Source organism: Nothobranchius furzeri, chromosome 5 (assembly GCF_043380555.1).
Source record: "Nothobranchius furzeri strain GRZ-AD chromosome 5, NfurGRZ-RIMD1, whole genome shotgun sequence".
Taxonomy (NCBI): Eukaryota; Metazoa; Chordata; class Actinopteri; order Cyprinodontiformes; family Nothobranchiidae; genus Nothobranchius; species Nothobranchius furzeri.
Window position 1 is genome coordinate 31964408 of NC_091745.1, and position 23553 is coordinate 31987960.

The window sequence follows — 23553 nt, forward strand, 5'->3', positions numbered from 1 at the left end:
ATGGCACCCAGAATTATGTTGCACGAAGCACAATTTCACATCATTCTGGGTTCATTTGTGTGAAAACAAGGTCCAATCAGGCTGAAACATTACAGGAAGGTAGAATCTATTGAGTTGTAAGTGATCTGAACGTTTCATGATGATAGCACTTTCCTAAGGGGGTCAAACCATGTCCCAAAGGTCACCGGATTTGGTGTCAATTTAAAGAAGTAGTCCAGTTACACCTTTGTGGGCTTATAACTTGGCTTCTGAATGTCCTAGAGAGGTCAGGTTTGTTTTAGTGTACTCCAATCAACAGCCCCTACAACCACAAAAAGGAATGGAGTCATTAGCACTTATGGTTTGTAAATGGCACCCAGAATTATGTTGCACGAAGCACAATTTCACATCATTCTGGGTCCATTTGTGTGAAAACAAGGTCCAATCAGAATGAAACGTTACAAGAAGGTAGAATCTATTGAGTTGTAAGTGATCTGAACGTTTCATGATGATCGCACATTCCTATAGGGGGTCAAACCATGTCCCAAAGGTCACCGGGCCTGGTGTCACTTTAAAGAAGTAGTCCAGTTACACCTTTGTGGGCTTATAACTTGGCTTCTGAATGTCCTAGAGAGGTCAGGTTTGTTTTAGTGTACTCCAATCAACGGCCCCTACAACCACAAAAAGGAATGGAGTCATTAGCACTTATGGTTTGTAAATGGCACCCAGAATTATGTTGCACGAAGCACAATTTCACATCATTCTGGGTCCATTTGTGTGAAAACAAGGTCCAGTCAGGCTGAAACGTTACAAGAAGGTAGAATCTATTGAGTTGTAAGTGATCTGAATGTTTCATGATGATCGCACATTCCTATATGGGGTAAAACCATGTCCCAAAGGTCACCGGACCTGGTGTCACTTTAAAGAAGTAGTCCAGTTACACCTTTGCTGGCTTATAACGTGGCTTCTGAATTTCCTAGAGAGGTCAGGTTTGTTTTAGTGTACTCCAATCAACAGCCCCTACAACCACAAAAAGGAATGGAGTCATTAGCACTTATGGTTTGTAAATGGCACCCAGAATTATGTTGCACGAAGCACAATTTCACATCATTCTGGGTCCATTTGTGTGAAAACAAGGTCCAATCAGGCTGAAACGTTACAAGAAGGTAGAATCTATTGAGTTGTAAGTGATCTGAACGTTCCATGATGATCGCACATTCCTATAGGTGGTCAACCATGTCCCAAAGGTCACCGGGCCTGGTGTCACTTTAAAGAAGTAGTCCACTTATAACTCTGCTTCTGAATATCCTAGAGAGGTCAGGTTTGTTTTAGAGTACTCCAATTAACAGCCCCTATTATCTCAAAAAGGAATGGAGTCATTAGCACTTATGGTTTTTAAATGGCACCCAGAATTATGTTGCACGAAGCACAATTTCACATCATTCTGGGTTCATTTGTGTGAAAACAAGGTCCAATCAGGCTGAAACATTACAGGAAGGTAGAATCTATTGAGTTGTAAGTGATCTGAACGTTTCATGATGATAGCACTTTCCTAAGGGGGTCAAACCATGTCCCAAAGGTCACCGGATCTGGTGTCAATTTAAATAAGTAGTCCAGTTACACCTTTGTGGGCTTATAACTTGGCTTCTGAATGTCCTAGAGAGGTCAGGTTTGTTTTAGTGTACTCCAATCAACAGCCCCTACAACCACAAAAAGGAATGGAGTCATTAGCACTTATGGTTTGTAAATGGCACCCAGAATTATGTTGCATGAAGCACAATTTCACATAATTCTGGGTCCATTTGTGTGAAAACAAGGTCCAATCAGGCTGAAACGTTACAAGAAGGTAGAATCTATTGAGTTGTAAGTGATCTGAACGTTTCATGATGATCGCACATTCCTATAGGGGGTCAAACCATGTCCCAAAGGTCACCGGGCCTTGTGTCACTTTAAAGAAGTAGTCCAGTTACACATTTGTGGGCTTATAACTTGGCTTCTGAATGTCCTAGAGAGGTCAGGTTTGTTTTAGTGTACTCCAATCAACGGCCCCTCCAACCACAAAAAGGAATGGAGTCATTAGCACTTATGGTTTGTAAATGGCACCCAGAATTATGTTGCACAAAGCACAATTTCACATCATTCTGGGTCCATTTGTGTGAAAACAAGGTCCAATTAGGCTGAAACGTTACAAGAAGGTAGAATCTATTGAGTTGTAAGTGATCTGAACGTTTCATGATGATCGCACATTCCTATAGGGGGTCAAACCATGTCCCAAAGGTCACCGGGCCTGGTGTCACTTTAAAGAAGTAGTCCAGTTACACCTTTGTGGGCTTATAACTTGGTTTCTGAATGTCCTAGAGAGGTCAGGTTTGTTTTAGTGTACTCCAATCAACAGACCCTACAACCACAAAAAGGAATGGAGTCATTAGCACTTATGGTTTGTAAATGGCACCCAGAATTATGTTGCACAAAGCACAATTTCACATCATTCTGGGTTCATTTGTGTGAAAACAAGGTCCAATCAGGCTGAAACGTTACAGGAAGGTAGAATCTATTGAGTTGTAAGTGATCTGAACGTTTCATGATGATAGCACTTTCCTAAGGGGGTCAAACCATGTCCCAAAGGTCACCGGATCTGGTGTCAATTTAAAGAAGTAGTCCAGTTACACATTTGTGGGCTTATAACTTGGCTTCTGAATGTCCTAGAAAGATCAGGTTTGTTTTAGTGTACTCCAATCAACAGCCCCTAAGACCACAAAAAGGAATGGAGTCATTAGCACTTATGGTTTGGAAATGGCACCCAGAATTATGTTGCACGAAGCACAATTTCACATCATTCTGGGTTCATTTGTGTGAAAACAAGGTCCAATCAGGCTGAAACGTTACAAGAAGGTAGAATCAATTGAGTTGTAAGTGATCTGAACGTTTCATGATGATCGCACATTCCTATAGGGGGTCACACCATGTCCCAAAGGTCACCGGGCCTGGTGTCACTTTAAAGAAGTAGTCCAGTTACACCTTTGTGGGCTTATAACTTGGCTTCTGAATATCCTAGAGAGGTCAGGTTTGTTTTAGAGTACTCCAATTAACAGCCCCCATTACCCCAAAAAGGAATGGAGTCATTAGCACTTATGGTTTTTAAATGGCACCCAGAATTATGTTGCACGAAGCACAATTTCACATCATTCTGGGTTCATTTGTGTGAAAACAAGGTCCAATCAGGCTGAAACATTACAGGAAGGTAGAATCTATTGAGTTGTAAGTGATCTGAACGTTTCATGATGATAGCACTTTCCTAAGGGGGTCAAACCATGTCCCAAAGGTAACCGGATTTGGTGTCACTTTAAAGAAGTAGTCCAGTTACACCTTTGTGGGCTTATAACCTGGCTTCTGAATGTCCTAGAGAGGTCAGGTTTGTTTTAGTGTACTCCAATCAACAGCCCCTACAACCACAAAAAGGAATGGAGTCATTAGCACTTATGGTTTGTAAATGGCACCCAGATTTATGTTGCACGAAGCACAATTTCACATCATTCTGGGTCCATTTGTGTGAAAACAAGGTCCAATCAGGCTGAAACGTTACAAGAAGGTAGAATCTATTGAGTTGTAAGTGATCTGAACGTTTCATGATGATCGCACATTCCTATAGGGGGTCAAACCATGTCCCAAAGGTCACCGGGCCTGGTGTCACTTTAAAGAAGTAGTCCAGTTACACCTTTGTGGGCTTTTAACTTGGCTTCTGAATGTCCTAGAGAGGTCAGGTTTGTTTTAGTGTACTCCAATCAACGGCCCCTACAACCACAAAAAGGAATGGAGTCATTAGCACTTATGGTTTGTAAATGGCACCCAGAATTATGTTGCACGAAGCACAATTTCACATAATTCTGGGTCCATTTGTGTGAAAACAAGGTCCAATCAGGCTGAAACGTTACAAGAAGGTAGAATCTATTGAGTTGTAAGTGATCTGAATGTTTCATGATGATCGCACATTCCTATATGGGGTAAAACCATGTCCCAAAGGTCACCGGGCCTGGTGTCACTTTAAAGAAATAGTCCAGTTACACCTTTGTGGGCTTAAAACTTGGCTTCTGAATTTCCTAGAGAGGTCAGGTTTGTTTTAGTGTACTCCAATCAACAGCCCCTACAACCACAAAAAGGAATGGAGTCATTAGCACTTATGGTTTGTAAATGGCACCCAGAATTATGTTGCACGAAGCACAATTTCACATCATTCTGGGTCCATTTGTGTGAAAACAAGGTCCAATCAGGCTGAAACGTTACAAGAAGGTAGAATCTATTGAGTTGTAAGTGATCTGAACGTTTCATGATGATCGCACATTCCTATAGGGGGTCAAACCATGTCCCAAAGGTCACCGGGCCTTGTGTCACTTTAAAGAAGTAGTCCAGTTACACATTTGTGGGCTTATAACTTGGCTTCTGAATGTCCTAGAGAGGTCAGGTTTGTTTTAGTGTACTCCAATCAACGGCCCCTCCAACCACAAAAAGGAATGGAGTCATTAACACTTATGGTTTGTAAATGGCACCCAGAATTATGTTGCACAAAGCACAATTTCACATCATTCTGGGTCCATTTGTGTGAAAACAAGGTCCAATTAGGCTGAAACGTTACAAGAAGGTAGAATCTATTGAGTTGTAAGTGATCTGAACGTTTCATGATGATCGCACATTCCTATAGGGGGTCAAACCATGTCCCAAAGGTCACCGGGCCTGGTGTCACTTTAAAGAAGTAGTCCAGTTACACCTTTGTGGGCTTATAACTTGGTTTCTGAATGTCCTAGAGAGGTCAGGTTTGTTTTAGTGTACTCCAATCAACAGACCCTACAACCACAAAAAGGAATGGAGTCATTAGCACTTATGGTTTGTAAATGGCACCCAGAATTATGTTGCACAAAGCACAATTTCACATCATTCTGGGTTCATTTGTGTGAAAACAAGGTCCAATCAGGCTGAAACGTTACAGGAAGGTAGAATCTATTGAGTTGTAAGTGATCTGAACGTTTCATGATGATAGCACTTTCCTAAGGGGGTCAAACCATGTCCCAAAGGTCACCGGATCTGGTGTCAATTTAAAGAAGTAGTCCAGTTACACATTTGTGGGCTTATAACTTGGCTTCTGAATGTCCTAGAAAGATCAGGTTTGTTTTAGTGTACTCCAATCAACAGCCCCTAAGACCACAAAAAGGAATGGAGTCATTAGCACTTATGGTTTGGAAATGGCACCCAGAATTATGTTGCACGAAGCACAATTTCACATCATTCTGGGTTCATTTGTGTGAAAACAAGGTCCAATCAGGCTGAAACGTTACAAGAAGGTAGAATCAATTGAGTTGTAAGTGATCTGAACGTTTCATGATGATCGCACATTCCTATAGGGGGTCACACCATGTCCCAAAGGTCACCGGGCCTGGTGTCACTTTAAAGAAGTAGTCCAGTTACACCTTTGTGGGCTTATAACTTGGCTTCTGAATATCCTAGAGAGGTCAGGTTTGTTTTAGAGTACTCCAATTAACAGCCCCCATTACCCCAAAAAGGAATGGAGTCATTAGCACTTATGGTTTTTAAATGGCACCCAGAATTATGTTGCACGAAGCACAATTTCACATCATTCTGGGTTCATTTGTGTGAAAACAAGGTCCAGTCAGGCTGAAACATTACAGGAAGGTAGAATCTATTGAGTTGTAAGTGATCTGAACGTTTCATGATGATACCACTTTCCTAAGGGGGTCAAACCATGTCCCAAAGGTAACCGGATTTGGTGTCACTTTAAAGAAGTAGTCCAGTTACACCTTTGTGGGCTTATAACCTGGCTTCTGAATGTCCTAGAGAGGTCAGGTTTGTTTTAGTGTACTCCAATCAACAGCCCCTACAACCACAAAAAGGAATGGAGTCATTAGCACTTATGGTTTGTAAATGGCACCCAGATTTATGTTGCACGAAGCACAATTTCACATCATTCTGGGTCCATTTGTGTGAAAACAAGGTCCAATCAGGCTGAAACGTTACAAGAAGGTAGAATCTATTGAGTTGTAAGTGATCTGAACGTTTCATGATGATCGCACATTCCTATAGGGGGTCAAACCATGTCCCAAAGGTCACCGGGCCTGGTGTCATTTTAAAGAAGTAGTCCAGTTACACCTTTGTGGGCTTATAACTTGGCTTCTGAATATCCTAGAGAGGTCAGGTTTGTTTTAGAGTACTCCAATTAACAGCCCCCATTACCCCAAAAAGGAATGGAGTCATTAGCACTTATGGTTTTTAAATGGCACCCAGAATTATGTTGCACGAAGCACAATTTCACATCATTCTGGGTTCATTTGTGTGAAAACAAGGTCCAATCAGGCTGAAACATTACAGGAAGGTAGAATCTATTGAGTTGTAAGTGATCTGAACGTTTCATGATGATAGCACTTTCCTAAGGGGGTCAAACCATGTCCCAAAGGTAACCGGATTTGGTGTCACTTTAAAGAAGTAGTCCAGTTACACCTTTGTGGGCTTATAACCTGGCTTCTGAATGTCCTAGAGAGGTCAGGTTTGTTTTAGTGTACTCCAATCAACAGCCCCTACAACCACAAAAAGGAATGGAGTCATTAGCACTTATGGTTTGTAAATGGCACCCAGATTTATGTTGCACGAAGCACAATTTCACATCATTCTGGGTCCATTTGTGTGAAAACAAGGTCCAATCAGGCTGAAACGTTACAAGAAGGTAGAATCTATTGAGTTGTAAGTGATCTGAACGTTTCATGATGATCGCACATTCCTATAGGGGGTCAAACCATGTCCCAAAGGTCACCGGGCCTGGTGTCACTTTAAAGAAGTAGTCCAGTTACACCTTTGTGGGCTTATAACTTGGCTTCTGAATGTCCTAGAGAGGTCAGGTTTGTTTTAGTGTACTCCAATCAACGGCCCCTACAACCACAAAAAGGAATGGAGTCATTAGCACTTATGGTTTGTAAATGGCACCCAGAATTATGTTGCACGAAGCACAATTTCACATCATTCTGGGTCCATTTGTGTGAAAACAAGGTCCAATCAGGCTGAAACGTTACAAGAAGGTAGAATCAATTGAGTTGTAAGTGATCTGAACGTTTCATGATGATCGCACATTCCTATAGGGGGTCACACCATGTCCCAAAGGTCACCGGGCCTGGTGTCACTTTAAAGAAGTAGTCCAGTTACACCTTTGTGGGCTTATAACTTGGCTTCTGAATATCCTAGAGAGGTCAGGTTTGTTTTAGAGTACTCCAATTAACAGCCCCCATTACCCCAAAAAGGAATGGAGTCATTAGCACTTATGGTTTTTAAATGGCACCCAGAATTATGTTGCACGAAGCACAATTTCACATCATTCTGGGTTCATTTGTGTGAAAACAAGGTCCAATCAGGCTGAAACATTACAGGAAGGTAGAATCTATTGAGTTGTAAGTGATCTGAACGTTTCATGATGATAGCACTTTCCTAAGGGGGTCAAACCATGTCCCAAAGGTAACCGGATTTGGTGTCACTTTAAAGAAGTAGTCCAGTTACACCTTTGTGGGCTTATAACCTGGCTTCTGAATGTCCTAGAGAGGTCAGGTTTGTTTTAGTGTACTCCAATCAACAGCCCCTACAACCACAAAAAGGAATGGAGTCATTAGCACTTATGGTTTGTAAATGGCACCCAGATTTATGTTGCACGAAGCACAATTTCACATCATTCTGGGTCCATTTGTGTGAAAACAAGGTCCAATCAGGCTGAAACGTTACAAGAAGGTAGAATCTATTGAGTTGTAAGTGATCTGAACGTTTCATGATGATCGCACATTCCTATAGGGGGTCAAACCATGTCCCAAAGGTCACCGGGCCTGGTGTCACTTTAAAGAAGTAGTCCAGTTACACCTTTGTGGGCTTTTAACTTGGCTTCTGAATGTCCTAGAGAGGTCAGGTTTGTTTTAGTGTACTCCAATCAACGGCCCCTACAACCACAAAAAGGAATGGAGTCATTAGCACTTATGGTTTGTAAATGGCACCCAGAATTATGTTGCACGAAGCACAATTTCACATAATTCTGGGTCCATTTGTGTGAAAACAAGGTCCAATCAGGCTGAAACGTTACAAGAAGGTAGAATCTATTGAGTTGTAAGTGATCTGAATGTTTCATGATGATCGCACATTCCTATATGGGGTAAAACCATGTCCCAAAGGTCACCGGGCCTGGTGTCACTTTAAAGAAATAGTCCAGTTACACCTTTGTGGGCTTAAAACTTGGCTTCTGAATTTCCTAGAGAGGTCAGGTTTGTTTTAGTGTACTCCAATCAACAGCCCCTACAACCACAAAAAGGAATGGAGTCATTAGCACTTATGGTTTGTAAATGGCACCCAGAATTATGTTGCACGAAGCACAATTTCACATCATTCTGGGTCCATTTGTGTGAAAACAAGGTCCAATCAGGCTGAAACGTTACAAGAAGGTAGAATCTAATGAGTTGTAAGTGATCTGAACGTTTCATGATGATCGCACATTCCTATAGGGGGTCAAACCATGTCCCAAAGGTCACCGGGCCTTGTGTCACTTTAAAGAAGTAGTCCAGTTACACATTTGTGGGCTTATAACTTGGCTTCTGAATGTCCTAGAGAGGTCAGGTTTGTTTTAGTGTACTCCAATCAACGGCCCCTCCAACCACAAAAAGGAATGGAGTCATTAACACTTATGGTTTGTAAATGGCACCCAGAATTATGTTGCACAAAGCACAATTTCACATCATTCTGGGTCCATTTGTGTGAAAACAAGGTCCAATTAGGCTGAAACGTTACAAGAAGGTAGAATCTATTGAGTTGTAAGTGATCTGAACGTTTCATGATGATCGCACATTCCTATAGGGGGTCAAACCATGTCCCAAAGGTCACCGGGCCTGGTGTCACTTTAAAGAAGTAGTCCAGTTACACCTTTGTGGGCTTATAACTTGGTTTCTGAATGTCCTAGAGAGGTCAGGTTTGTTTTAGTGTACTCCAATCAACAGACCCTACAACCACAAAAAGGAATGGAGTCATTAGCACTTATGGTTTGTAAATGGCACCCAGAATTATATTGCACAAAGCACAATTTCACATCATTCTGGGTTCATTTGTGTGAAAACAAGGTCCAATCAGGCTGAAACGTTACAGGAAGGTAGAATCTATTGAGTTGTAAGTGATCTGAACGTTTCATGATGATAGCACTTTCCTAAGGGGGTCAAACCATGTCCCAAAGGTCACCGGATCTGGTGTCAATTTAAAGAAGTAGTCCAGTTACACATTTGTGGGCTTATAACTTGGCTTCTGAATGTCCTAGAAAGATCAGGTTTGTTTTAGTGTACTCCAATCAACAGCCCCTAAGACCACAAAAAGGAATGGAGTCATTAGCACTTATGGTTTGGAAATGGCACCCAGAATTATGTTGCACGAAGCACAATTTCACATCATTCTGGGTTCATTTGTGTGAAAACAAGGTCCAATCAGGCTGAAACGTTACAAGAAGGTAGAATCAATTGAGTTGTAAGTGATCTGAACGTTTCATGATGATCGCACATTCCTATAGGGGGTCACACCATGTCCCAAAGGTCACCGGGCCTGGTGTCACTTTAAAGAAGTAGTCCAGTTACACCTTTGTGGGCTTATAACTTGGCTTCTGAATATCCTAGAGAGGTCAGGTTTGTTTTAGAGTACTCCAATTAACAGCCCCCATTACCCCAAAAAGGAATGGAGTCATTAGCACTTATGGTTTTTAAATGGCACCCAGAATTATGTTGCACGAAGCACAATTTCACATCATTCTGGGTTCATTTGTGTGAAAACAAGGTCCAGTCAGGCTGAAACATTACAGGAAGGTAGAATCTATTGAGTTGTAAGTGATCTGAACGTTTCATGATGATACCACTTTCCTAAGGGGGTCAAACCATGTCCCAAAGGTAACCGGATTTGGTGTCACTTTAAAGAAGTAGTCCAGTTACACCTTTGTGGGCTTATAACCTGGCTTCTGAATGTCCTAGAGAGGTCAGGTTTGTTTTAGTGTACTCCAATCAACAGCCCCTACAACCACAAAAAGGAATGGAGTCATTAGCACTTATGGTTTGTAAATGGCACCCAGATTTATGTTGCACGAAGCACAATTTCACATCATTCTGGGTCCATTTGTGTGAAAACAAGGTCCAATCAGGCTGAAACGTTACAAGAAGGTAGAATCTATTGAGTTGTAAGTGATCTGAACGTTTCATGATGATCGCACATTCCTATAGGGGGTCAAACCATGTCCCAAAGGTCACCGGGCCTGGTGTCACTTTAAAGAAGTAGTCCAGTTACACCTTTGTGGGCTTATAACTTGGCTTCTGAATATCCTAGAGAGGTCAGGTTTGTTTTAGAGTACTCCAATTGACAGCCCCCATTACCCCAAAAAGGAATGGAGTCATTAGCACTTATGGTTTTTAAATGGCACCCAGAATTATGTTGCACGAAGCACAATTTCACATCATTCTGGGTTCATTTGTGTGAAAACAAGGTCCAATCAGGCTGAAACATTACAGGAAGGTAGAATCTATTGAGTTGTAAGTGATCTGAACGTTTCATGATGATAGCACTTTCCTAAGGGGGTCAAACCATGTCCCAAAGGTAACCGGATTTGGTGTCACTTTAAAGAAGTAGTCCAGTTACACCTTTGTGGGCTTATAACCTGGCTTCTGAATGTCCTAGAGAGGTCAGGTTTGTTTTAGTGTACTCCAATCAACAGCCCCTACAACCACAAAAAGGAATGGAGTCATTAGCACTTATGGTTTGTAAATGGCACCCAGATTTATGTTGCACGAAGCACAATTTCACATCATTCTGGGTCCATTTGTGTGAAAACAAGGTCCAATCAGGCTGAAACGTTACAAGAAGGTAGAATCTATTGAGTTGTAAGTGATCTGAACGTTTCATGATGATCGCACATTCCTATAGGGGGTCAAACCATGTCCCAAAGGTCACCGGGCCTGGTGTCACTTTAAAGAAGTAGTCCAGTTACACCTTTGTGGGCTTTTAACTTGGCTTCTGAATGTCCTAGAGAGGTCAGGTTTGTTTTAGTGTACTCCAATCAACGGCCCCTACAACCACAAAAAGGAATGGAGTCATTAGCACTTATGGTTTGTAAATGGCACCCAGAATTATGTTGCACGAAGCACAATTTCACATAATTCTGGGTCCATTTGTGTGAAAACAAGGTCCAATCAGGCTGAAACGTTACAAGAAGGTAGAATCTATTGAGTTGTAAGTGATCTGAATGTTTCATGATGATCGCACATTCCTATATGGGGTAAAACCATGTCCCAAAGGTCACCGGGCCTGGTGTCACTTTAAAGAAATAGTCCAGTTACACCTTTGTGGGCTTAAAACTTGGCTTCTGAATGTCCTAGAGAGGTCAGGTTTGTTTTAGTGTACTCCAATCAACGGCCCCTCCAACCACAAAAAGGAATGGAGTCATTAGCACTTATGGTTTGTAAATGGCACCCAGAATTATGTTGCACAAAGCACACTTTCACATCATTCTGGGTCCATTTGTGTGAAAACAAGGTCCAATTAGGCTGAAACGTTACAAGAAGGTAGAATCTATTGAGTTGTAAGTGATCTGAACGTTTCATGATGATCGCACATTCCTATAGGGGGTCAAACCATGTCCCAAAGGTCACCGGGCCTGGTGTCACTTTAAAGAAGTAGTCCAGTTACACCTTTGTGGGCTTATAACTTGGTTTCTGAATGTCCTAGAGAGGTCAGGTTTGTTTTAGTGTACTCCAATCAACAGACCCTACAACCACAAAAAGGAATGGAGTCATTAGCACTTATGGTTTGTAAATGACACCCAGAATTATGTTGCACAAAGCACAATTTCACATCATTCTGGGTTCATTTGTGTGAAAACAAGGTCCAATCAGGCTGAAACGTTACAGGAAGGTAGAATCTATTGAGTTGTAAGTGATCTGAACGTTTCATGATGATAGCACTTTCCTAAGGGGGTCAAACCATGTCCCAAAGGTCACCGGATCTGGTGTCAATTTAAAGAAGTAGTCCAGTTACACATTTGTGGGCTTATAACTTGGCTTCTGAATGTCCTAGAAAGATCAGGTTTGTTTTAGTGTACTCCAATCAACAGCCCCTACAACCACAAAAAGGAATGGAGTCATTAGCACTTATGGTTTGGAAATGGCACCCAGAATTATGTTGCACGAAGCACAATTTCACATCATTCTGGGTTCATTTGTGTGAAAACAAGGTCCAATCAGGCTGAAACGTTACAAGAAGGTAGAATCAATTGAGTTGTAAGTGATCTGAACGTTTCATGATGATCGCACATTCCTATAGGGGGTCACACCATGTCCCAAAGGTCACCGGGCCTGGTGTCACTTTAAAGAAGTAGTCCAGTTACACCTTTGTGGGCTTATAACTTGGCTTCTGAATATCCTAGAGAGGTCAGGTTTGTTTTAGAGTACTCCAATTAACAGCCCCCATTACCCCAAAAAGGAATGGAGTCATTAGCACTTATGGTTTTTAAATGGCACCCAGAATTATGTTGCACGAAGCACAATTTCACATCATTCTGGGTTCATTTGTGTGAAAACAAGGTCCAATCAGGCTGAAACATTACAGGAAGGTAGAATCTATTGAGTTGTAAGTGATCTGAACGTTTCATGATGATAGCACTTTCCTAAGGGGGTCAAACCATGTCCCAAAGGTAACCGGATTTGGTGTCACTTTAAAGAAGTAGTCCAGTTACACCTTTGTGGGCTTATAACCTGGCTTCTGAATGTCCTAGAGAGGTCAGGTTTGTTTTAGTGTACTCCAATCAACAGCCCCTACAACCACAAAAAGGAATGGAGTCATTAGCACTTATGGTTTGTAAATGGCACCCAGATTTATGTTGCACGAAGCACAATTTCACATCATTCTGGGTCCATTTGTGTGAAAACAAGGTCCAATCAGGCTGAAACGTTACAAGAAGGTAGAATCTATTGAGTTGTAAGTGATCTGAACGTTTCATGATGATCGCACATTCCTATAGGGGGTCAAACCATGTCCCAAAGGTCACCGGGCCTGGTGTCACTTTAAAGAAGTAGTCCAGTTACACCTTTGTGGGCTTTTAACTTGGCTTCTGAATGTCCTAGAGAGGTCAGGTTTGTTTTAGTGTACTCCAATCAACGGCCCCTACAACCACAAAAAGGAATGGAGTCATTAGCACTTATGGTTTGTAAATGGCACCCAGAATTATGTTGCACGAAGCACAATTTCACATAATTCTGGGTCCATTTGTGTGAAAACAAGGTCCAATCAGGCTGAAACGTTACAAGAAGGTAGAATCTATTGAGTTGTAAGTGATCTGAATGTTTCATGATGATCGCACATTCCTATATGGGGTAAAACCATGTCCCAAAGGTCACCGGGCCTGGTGTCACTTTAAAGAAATAGTCCAGTTACACCTTTGTGGGCTTAAAACTTGGCTTCTGAATTTCCTAGAGAGGTCAGGTTTGTTTTAGTGTACTCCAATCAACAGCCCCTACAACCACAAAAAGGAATGGAGTCATTAGCACTTATGGTTTGTAAATGGCACCCAGAATTATGTTGCACGAAGCACAATTTCACATCATTCTAGGTCCATTTGTGTGAAAACAAGGTCCAATCAGGCTGAAACGTTACAAGAAGGTAGAATCTATTGAGTTGTAAGTGATCTGAACGTTTCATGATGATCGCACATTCCTATAGGGGGTCAACCATGTCCCAAAGGTCACCGGGCCTGGTGTCACTTTAAAGAAGTAGTCCACTTATAACTTGGCTTCTGAATGTCCTAGAGAGGTCAGGTTTGTTTTAGTGTACTCCAATCAACGGCCCCTACAACCACAAAAAGGAATGGAGTCATTAGCACTTATGGTTTGTAAATCGCACCCAGAATTATGTTGCACAAAGCACAATTTCACATCATTCTGGGTCCATTTGTGTGAAAACAAGGTCCAATCAGGCTGAAACGTTACAAGAAGGTAGAATCTATTGAGTTGTAAGTGATCTGAACGTTTCATGATGATCGCACATTCCTATAGGGGGTCAAACCATGTCCCAAAGGTCACCGGGCCTGGTGTCACTTTAAAGAAGTAGTCCAGTTACACCTTTATGGGCTTATAACTTGGTTTCTGAATGTCCTAGAGAGGTCAGGTTTGTTTTAGTGTACTCCAATCAACAGCCCCTACAACCACAAAAAGGAATGGAGTCATTAGCACTTATGGTTTGTAAATGGCACCCAGAATTATGTTGCACGAAGCACAATTTCACATCATTCTGGGTCCATTTGTGTGAAAACAAGGTCCAATCAGGCTGAAACGTTACAAGTAGGTAGATTCAATTGAGTTGTAAGTGATCTGAACGTTTCATGATGATCGCACATTCCTATAGGGGGTCACACCATGTCCCAAAGGTCACCGGACCTGGTGTCACTTTAAAGAAGTAGTCCAGTTACACCTTTGTGGGCTTATAACTTGGCTTCTGAATATCCTAGAGAGGTCAGGTTTGTTTTAGAGTACTCCAATTAACAGCCTCCATTACCCCAAAAAGGAATGGAGTCATTAGCACTTATGGTTTTTAAATGGCACCCAGAATTATGTTGCACGAAGCACAATTTCACATCATTCTGGGTTCATTTGTGTGAAAACAATGTCCAATAAGGCTGAAACGTTACAGGGAGGTAGAATCTATTGAGTTGTAAGTGATCTGAACGTTTCATGATGATAGCACTTTCCTAAGGGGGTCAAACCATGTCCCAAAGGTCACCGGATCTGGTGTCTACTTAAAGAAGTAGTCCAGTTACACCTTTGTGGGCTTATAACTTGGCTTCTGAATTTCCTAGAGAGGTCAGGTTTGTTTTAGTGTACTCAAATCAACAGCCCCTACAACCACAAAAAGGAATGGAGTCATTAGCACTTATGGTTTGTAAATGGCACCCAGAATTATGTTGCACGAAGCACAATTTCACATCATTCTGGGTCCATTTGTGTGAAAACAAAGTCCAATCAGACTGAAACGTTACAAGAAGGTAGAATCTATTGAGTTGTAAGTGATCTGAACGTTTCATGATGATTGCACATTCCTATAGGGGGTCAAACCATGTCCCAAAGGTCACCGGGCCTGGTGTCACTTTAAAGAAGTAGTCCAGTTACACCTTTGTGGGCTTATAACTTGGCTTCTGAATGTCCTAGAGAGGTCAGGTTTGTTTTAGTGTACTCCAATCAACAGCCCCTACAACCACAAAAAGGAATGGAGTCATTAGCACTTATGGTTTGTAAATGGCACCCAGAATTATGTTGCACGAAGCACAATTTCACATCATTCTGGGTCCATTTGTGTGAAAACAAGGTCCAATCAGGCTGAAACGTTACAAGAAGGTAGAATCTATTGAGTTGTAAGTTATCTGAACGTTTCATGATGATCGCACATTCCTATAGGGGGTCAAACCATGTCCCAAAGGTCACCGGGCCTGGTGTCACTTTAAAGAAGTAGTCCAGTTACACCTTTGTGGGCTTATAACCTGGCTTCTGAATGTCCTAGAGAGGTCAGGTTTGTTTTAGTGTACTCCAATCAACAGCCCCTACAACCACAAAAAGGAATGGAGTCATTAGCACTTATGGTTTGTAAATGGCACCCAGATTTATGTTGCACGAAGCACAATTTCACATCATTCTGGGTCCATTTGTGTGAAAACAAGGTCCAATCAGGCTGAAACGTTACAAGAAGGTAGAATCTATTGAGTTGTAAGTGATCTGAACGTTTCATGATGATCGCACATTCCTATAGGGGGTCAAACCATGTCCCAAAGGTCACCGGGCCTGGTGTCACTTTAAAGAAGTAGTCCAGTTACACCTTTGTGGGCTTTTAACTTGGCTTCTGAATGTCCTAGAGAGGTCAGGTTTGTTTTAGTGTACTCCAATCAACGGCCCCTACAACCACAAAAAGGAATGGAGTCATTAGCACTTATGGTTTGTAAATGGCACCCAGAATTATGTTGCACGAAGCACAATTTCACATAATTCTGGGTCCATTTGTGTGAAAACAAGGTCCAATCAGGCTGAAACGTTACAAGAAGGTAGAATCTATTGAGTTGTAAGTGATCTGAATGTTTCATGATGATCGCACATTCCTATATGGGGTAAAACCATGTCCCAAAGGTCACCGGGCCTGGTGTCACTTTAAAGAAATAGTCCAGTTACACCTTTGTGGGCTTAAAACTTGGCTTCTGAATTTCCTAGAGAGGTCAGGTTTGTTTTAGTGTACTCCAATCAACAGCCCCTACAACCACAAAAAGGAATGGAGTCATTAGCACTTATGGTTTGTAAATGGCACCCAGAATTATGTTGCACGAAGCACAATTTCACATCATTCTGGGTCCATTTGTGTGAAAACAAGGTCCAATCAGGCTGAAACGTTACAAGAAGGTAGAATCTATTGAGTTGTAAGTGATCTGAACGTTTCATGATGATCGCACATTCCTATAGGGGGTCAAACCATGTCCCAAAGGTCCCCGGGCCTTGTGTCACTTTAAAGAAGTAGTCCAGTTACACATTTGTGGGCTTATAACTTGGCTTCTGAATGTCCTAGAGAGGTCAGGTTTGTTTTAGTGTACTCCAATCAACGGCCCCTCCAACCACAAAAAGGAATGGAGTCATTAGCACTTATGGTTTGTAAATGGCACCCAGAATTATGTTGCACAAAGCACACTTTCACATCATTCTGGGTCCATTTGTGTGAAAACAAGGTCCAATTAGGCTGAAACGTTACAAGAAGGTAGAATCTATTGAGTTGTAAGTGATCTGAACGTTTCATGATGATCGCACATTCCTATAGGGGGTCAAACCATGTCCCAAAGGTCACCGGGCCTGGTGTCACTTTAAAGAAGTAGTCCAGTTACACCTTTGTGGGCTTATAACTTGGTTTCTGAATGTCCTAGAGAGGTCAGGTTTGTTTTAGTGTACTCCAATCAACAGACCCTACAACCACAAAAAGGAATGGAGTCATTAGCACTTATGGTTTGTAAATGACACCCAGAATTATGTTGCACAAAGCACAATTTCACATCATTCTGGGTTCATTTGTGTGAAAACAAGGTCCAATCAGGCTGAAACGTTACAGGAAGGTAGAATCTATTGAGTTGTAAGTGATCTGAACGTTTCATGATGATAGCACTTTCCTAAGGGGGTCAAACCATGTCCCAAAGGTCACCGGATCTGGTGTCAATTTAAAGAAGTAGTCCAGTTACACATTTGTGGGCTTATAACTTGGCTTCTGAATGTCCTAGAAAGATCAGGTTTGTTTTAGTGTACTCCAATCAACAGCCCCTACAACCACAAAAAGGAATGGAGTCATTAGCACTTATGGTTTGGAAATGGCACCCAGAATTATGTTGCACGAAGCACAATTTCACATCATTCTGGGTTCATTTGTGTGAAAACAAGGTCCAATCAGGCTGAAACGTTACAAGAAGGTAGAATCAATTGAGTTGTAAGTGATCTGAACGTTTCATGATGATCGCACATTCCTATAGGGGGTCACACCATGTCCCAAAGGTCACCGGGCCTGGTGTCACTTTAAAGAAGTAGTCCAGTTACACCTTTGTGGGCTTATAACTTGGCTTCTGAATATCCTAGAGAGGTCAGGTTTGTTTTAGAGTACTCCAATTAACAGCCCCCATTACCCCAAAAAGGAATGGAGTCATTAGCACTTATGGTTTTTAAATGGCACCCAGAATTATGTTGCACGAAGCACAATTTCACATCATTCTGGGTTCATTTGTGTGAAAACAAGGTCCAATCAGGCTGAAACATTACAGGAAGGTAGAATCTATTGAGTTGTAAGTGATCTGAACGTTTCATGATGATAGCACTTTCCTAAGGGGGTCAAACCATGTCCCAAAGGTAACCGGATTTGGTGTCACTTTAAAGAAGTAGTCCAGTTACACCTTTGTGGGCTTATAACCTGGCTTCTGAATGTCCTAGAGAGGTCAGGTTTGTTTTAGTGTACTCCAATCAACAGCCCCTACAACCACAAAAAGGAATGGAGTCATTAGCACTTATGGTTTGTAAATGGCACCCAGATTTATGTTGCACGAAGCACAATTTCACATCATTCTGGGTCCATTTGTGTGAAAACAAGGTCCAATCAGGCTGAAACGTTACAAGAAGGTAGAATCTATTGAGTTGTAAGTGATCTGAACGTTTCATGATGATCGCACATTCCTATAGGGGGTCAAACCATGTCCCAAAGGTCACCGGGCCTGGTGTCACTTTAAAGAAGTAGTCCAGTTACACCTTTGTGGGCTTTTAACTTGGCTTCTGAATGTCCTAGAGAGGTCAGGTTTGTTTTAGTGTACTCCAATCAACGGCCCCTACAACCACAAAAAGGAATGGAGTCATTAGCACTTATGGTTTGTAAATGGCACCCAGAATTATGTTGCACGAAGCACAATTTCACATAATTCTGGGTCCATTTGTGTGAAAACAAGGTCCAATCAGGCTGAAACGTTACAAGAAGGTAGAATCTATTGAGTTGTAAGTGATCTGAATGTTTCATGATGATCGCACATTCCTATATGGGGTAAAACCATGTCCCAAAGGTCACCGGGCCTGGTGTCACTTTAAAGAAATAGTCCAGTTACACCTTTGTGGGCTTAAAACTTGGCTTCTGAATTTCCTAGAGAGGTCAGGTTTGTTTTAGTGTACTCCAATCAACAGCCCCTACAACCACAAAAAGGAATGGAGTCATTAGCACTTATGGTTTGTAAATGGCACCCAGAATTATGTTGCACGAAGCACAATTTCACATCATTCTAGGTCCATTTGTGTGAAAACAAGGTCCAATCAGGCTGAAACGTAACAAGAAGGTAGAATCTATTGAGTTGTAAGTGATCTGAACGTTTCATGATGATCGCACATTCCTATAGGGGGTCAACCATGTCCCAAAGGTCACCGGGCCTGGTGTCACTTTAAAGAAGTAGTCCACTTATAACTTGGCTTCTGAATGTCCTAGAGAGGTCAGGTTTGTTTTAGTGTACTCCAATCAACGGCCCCTACAACCACAAAAAGGAATGGAGTCATTAGCACTTATGGTTTGTAAATCGCACCCAGAATTATGTTGCACAAAGCACAATTTCACATCATTCTGGGTCCATTTGTGTGAAAACAAGGTCCAATCAGGTTGAAACGTTACAAGAAGGTAGAATCTATTGAGTTGTAAGTGATCTGAACGTTTCATGATGATCGCACATTCCTATAGGGGGTCAAACCATGTCCCAAAGGTCACCGGGCCTGGTGTCACTTTAAAGAAGTAGTCCAGTTACACCTTTATGGGCTTATAACTTGGTTTCTGAATGTCCTAGAGAGGTCAGGTTTGTTTTAGTGTACTCCAATCAACAGCCCCTACAACCACAAAAAGGAATGGAGTCATTAGCACTTATGGTTTGTAAATGGCACCCAGAATTATGTTGCACGAAGCACAATTTCACATCATTCTGGGTCCATTTGTGTGAAAACAAGGTCCAATCAGGCTGAAACGTTACAAGTAGGTAAATTCAATTGAGTTGTAAGTGATCTGAACGTTTCATGATGATCGCACATTCCTATAGGGGGTCACACCATGTCCCAAAGGTCACCGGACCTGGTGTCACTTTAAAGAAGTAGTCCAGTTACACCTTTGTGGGCTTATAACTTGGCTTCTGAATATCCTAGAGAGGTCAGGTTTGTTTTAGAGTACTCCAATTAACAGCCTCCATTACCCCAAAAAGGAATGGAGTCATTAGCACTTATGGTTTTTAAATGGCACCCAGAATTATGTTGCACGAAGCACAATTTCACATCATTCTGGGTTCATTTGTGTGAAAACAATGTCCAATAAGGCTGAAACGTTACAGGGAGGTAGAATCTATTGAGTTGTAAGTGATCTGAACGTTTCATGATGATAGCACTTTCCTAAGGGGGTCAAACCATGTCCCAAAGGTCACCGGATCTGGTGTCTACTTAAAGAAGTAGTCCAGTTACACCTTTGTGGGCTTATAACTTGGCTTCTGAATTTCATAGAGAGGTCAGGTTTGTTTTAGTGTACTCAAATCAACAGCCCCTACAACCACAAAAAGGAATGGAGTCATTAGCACTTATGGTTTGTAAATGGCACCCAGAATTATGTTGCACGAAGCACAATTTCACATCATTCTGGGTCCATTTGTGTGAAAACAAAGTCCAATCAGACTGAAACGTTACAAGAAGGTAGAATCTATTGAGTTGTAAGTGATCTGAACGTTTCATGATGATTGCACATTCCTATAGGGGGTCAAACCATGTCCCAAAGGTCACCGGGCCTGGTGTCACTTTAAAGAAGTAGTCCAGTTACACCTTTGTGGGCTTATAACTTGGCTTCTGAATGTCCTAGAGAGGTCAGGTTTGTTTTAGTGTACTCCAATCAACAGCCCCTACAACCACAAAAAGGAATGGAGTCATTAGCACTTATGGTTTGTAAATGGCACCCAGAATTATGTTGCACGAAGCACAATTTCACATCATTCTGGGTCCATTTGTGTGAAAACAAGGTCCAATCAGGCTGAAACGTTACAAGAAGGTAGAATCTATTGAGTTGTAAGTGATCTGAACGTTTCATGATGATCGCACATTCCTATAGGGGGTCAAACCATGTCCCAAAGGTCACCGGGCCTGGTGTCACTTTAAAGAAGTAGTCCAGTTACACCTTTGTGGGCTTATAACTTGGCTTCTGAATATCCTAGAGAGGTCAGGTTTGTTTTAGAGTACTCCAATTAACAGCCCCCATTACCCCAAAAAGGAATGGAGTCATTAGCACTTATGGTTTTTAAATGGCAACCAGAAATATGTTGCACGAAGCACAATTTCACATCATTCTGGGTTCATTTGTGTGAAAACAAGGTCCAATCAGGCTGAAACGTTACAGGGAGGTAGAATCTATTGAGTTGTAAGTGATCTGAACGTTTCATGATGATAGCACTTTCCTAAGGGGGTCAAGCCATGTCCCAAAGGTCACCGGATCTGGTGTCAATTTAAAGTAGTCCAGTTACACATATGTGGGCTTATAACTTGGCTTCTGAATTTCCTAGAGAGGTCAGGTTTGTTTTAGTGTACTCCAATCAACAGCCCCTACAACCACAAAAAGGAATGGAGTCATTAGCACTTATGGTTTGTAAATGTCACCCAGAATTATGTTGCACGAAGCACAATTTCACATCATTCTGGGTCCATTTGTGTGAAAACAAGGTCCAATCAGAATGAAACGTTACAAGAAGGTAGAATCTATTGAGTTGTAAGTGATCTGAACGTTTCATGATGATCGCACATTCCTATAGGGGGTCAAACCATGTCCCAAAGGTCACCAGGCCTGGTGTCACTTTAAAGAAGTAGTCCAGTTACACCTTTGTAGGCTTATAACTTGGCTTCTGAATGTCCTAGAGAGGTCAGGTTTGTTTTAGTGTACTCCAATCAACAGCCCCTACATCCACAAAAAGGAAAGGAGTCATTAGCACTTATGGTTTGTAAATGGCACCCAGAATTATGTTGCACGAAGCACAATTTCACATCATTCTGGGTCCATTTGTGTGAAAACAAGGTCCAATCAGGCTGAAACGTTACAAGAAGGTAGAATCTATTGAGTTGTAAGTGATCTGAACGTTTCATGATGTTAGCACTTTCCTAAGGGGATCAAACCATCTCCCAAAGGTCACCGGATCTGGTGTCAATTTAAAGAAGTAGTCCAGTTACACCTTTGTGGGCTTATAACTTGGCTTCTGAATGTCCTAGAGAGATCAGGTTTGTTTTAGTGTACTCCAATCAACAGCCCCTACAACCACAAAAAGGAATGGAGTCATTAGCACTTATGGTTTGTAAATGGCACCCAGAATTATGTTGCACGAAGCACAATTTCACATCATTCTGGGTTCATTTGTGTGAAAACAATGTCCAATCAGGCTGAAACGTTACAGGGAGGTAGAATCTATTGAGTTGTAAGTGATCTGAACGTTTCATGATGATAGCACTTTCCTAAGGGGGTCAAACCATGTCCCAAAGGTCACCGGATCTGGTGTCAATTTAAAGAAGTAGTCCAGTTACACCTTTGTGGGCTTATAACTTGGCTTCTGAATATCCTAGAGAGGTCAGGTTTGTTTTATTGTACTCCAATTAACAGCCCCTACAATCACAAAAAGGAATGGAGTCATTAGCACTTATGGTTTTTAAATGGCACCCAGAATTATGTTGCACGAAGCACAATTTCACATCATTCGGGGTCCATTTGTGTGAAAACAAGGTCCAATCAGGCTGAAACGTTACAAGAAGGTAGAATCTATTGAGTTGTAAGTGATCTGAACATTTCATGATGATAGCACTTTCCTAAGGGGGTCAAACCATGTCCCAAAGGTCACCGGATCTGGTGTCAATTTAAAGAAGTAGTCCAGTTGCACATTTGTGGGCTTATAACTTGGCTTCTGAATGTCCTAGAGATATCAGGTTTGTTTTAGTGTACTCCAATCAACAGCCCCTACAACCACAAAAAGGAATGGAGTAATTAGCACTTATGGTTTGTAAATGGCACCCAGAATTATGTTGCACGAAGCACAATTTCACATCATTCTGGGTTCATTTGTGTGAAAACAAGGTCCAATCAGGCTGAAACATTACAGGAAGGTAGAATCTATTGAGTTGTAAGTGATCTGAACGTTTCATGATGATAGCACTTTCCTAAGGGGGTCAAACCATGTCCCAAAGGTCACCGGATCTGGTGTCAATTTAAAGAAGTAGTCCAGTTACACATTTGTGGGCTTATAACTTGGCTTCTGAATGTCCTAGAAAGATCAGGTTTTTTTTAGTGTACTCCAATCAACAGCCCCTACAACCACAAAAAGGAATGGAGTAATTAGCACTTATGGTTTTTAAATGGCACCCAGAATTATGTTGCACGAAGCACAATTTCACATCATTCTGGGTTCATTTGTGTGAAAACAAGGTCCAATCAGGCTGAAACATTACAGGAAGGTATAATCTATTGAGTTGTAAGTGATCTGAACGTTTCATGATGATAGCACTTTCCTAAGGGGGTCAAACCATGTCCCAAAGGTCACCGGATCTGGTGTCAATTTAAAGAAGTAGTCCAGTTACACATTTGTGGGCTTATAACTTGGCTTCTGAATGTCCTAGAGAGATCAGGTTTGTTTTAGTGTACTCCAATCAACAGCCCCTATTACCCCAAAAAGGAATGGAGTCATTAGCACTTATGGTTTTTAAATGGCACCCAGAATTATGTTGCACGAAGCACAATTTCACATAATTCTGGGTCCATTTGTGTGAAAACAAGGTCCAGTCAGGCTGAAACGTTACAAGAAGGTAGAATCTATTGAGTTGTAAGTGATCTGAACGTTTCATGATGATCGCACATTCCTATAGGGGGTCAAACCGTGTCCCAAAGGTCACCGGGCCTGGTGTCACTTTAAAGAAGTAGTCCAGTTACACCTTTGTGGGCTTATATCTTGGC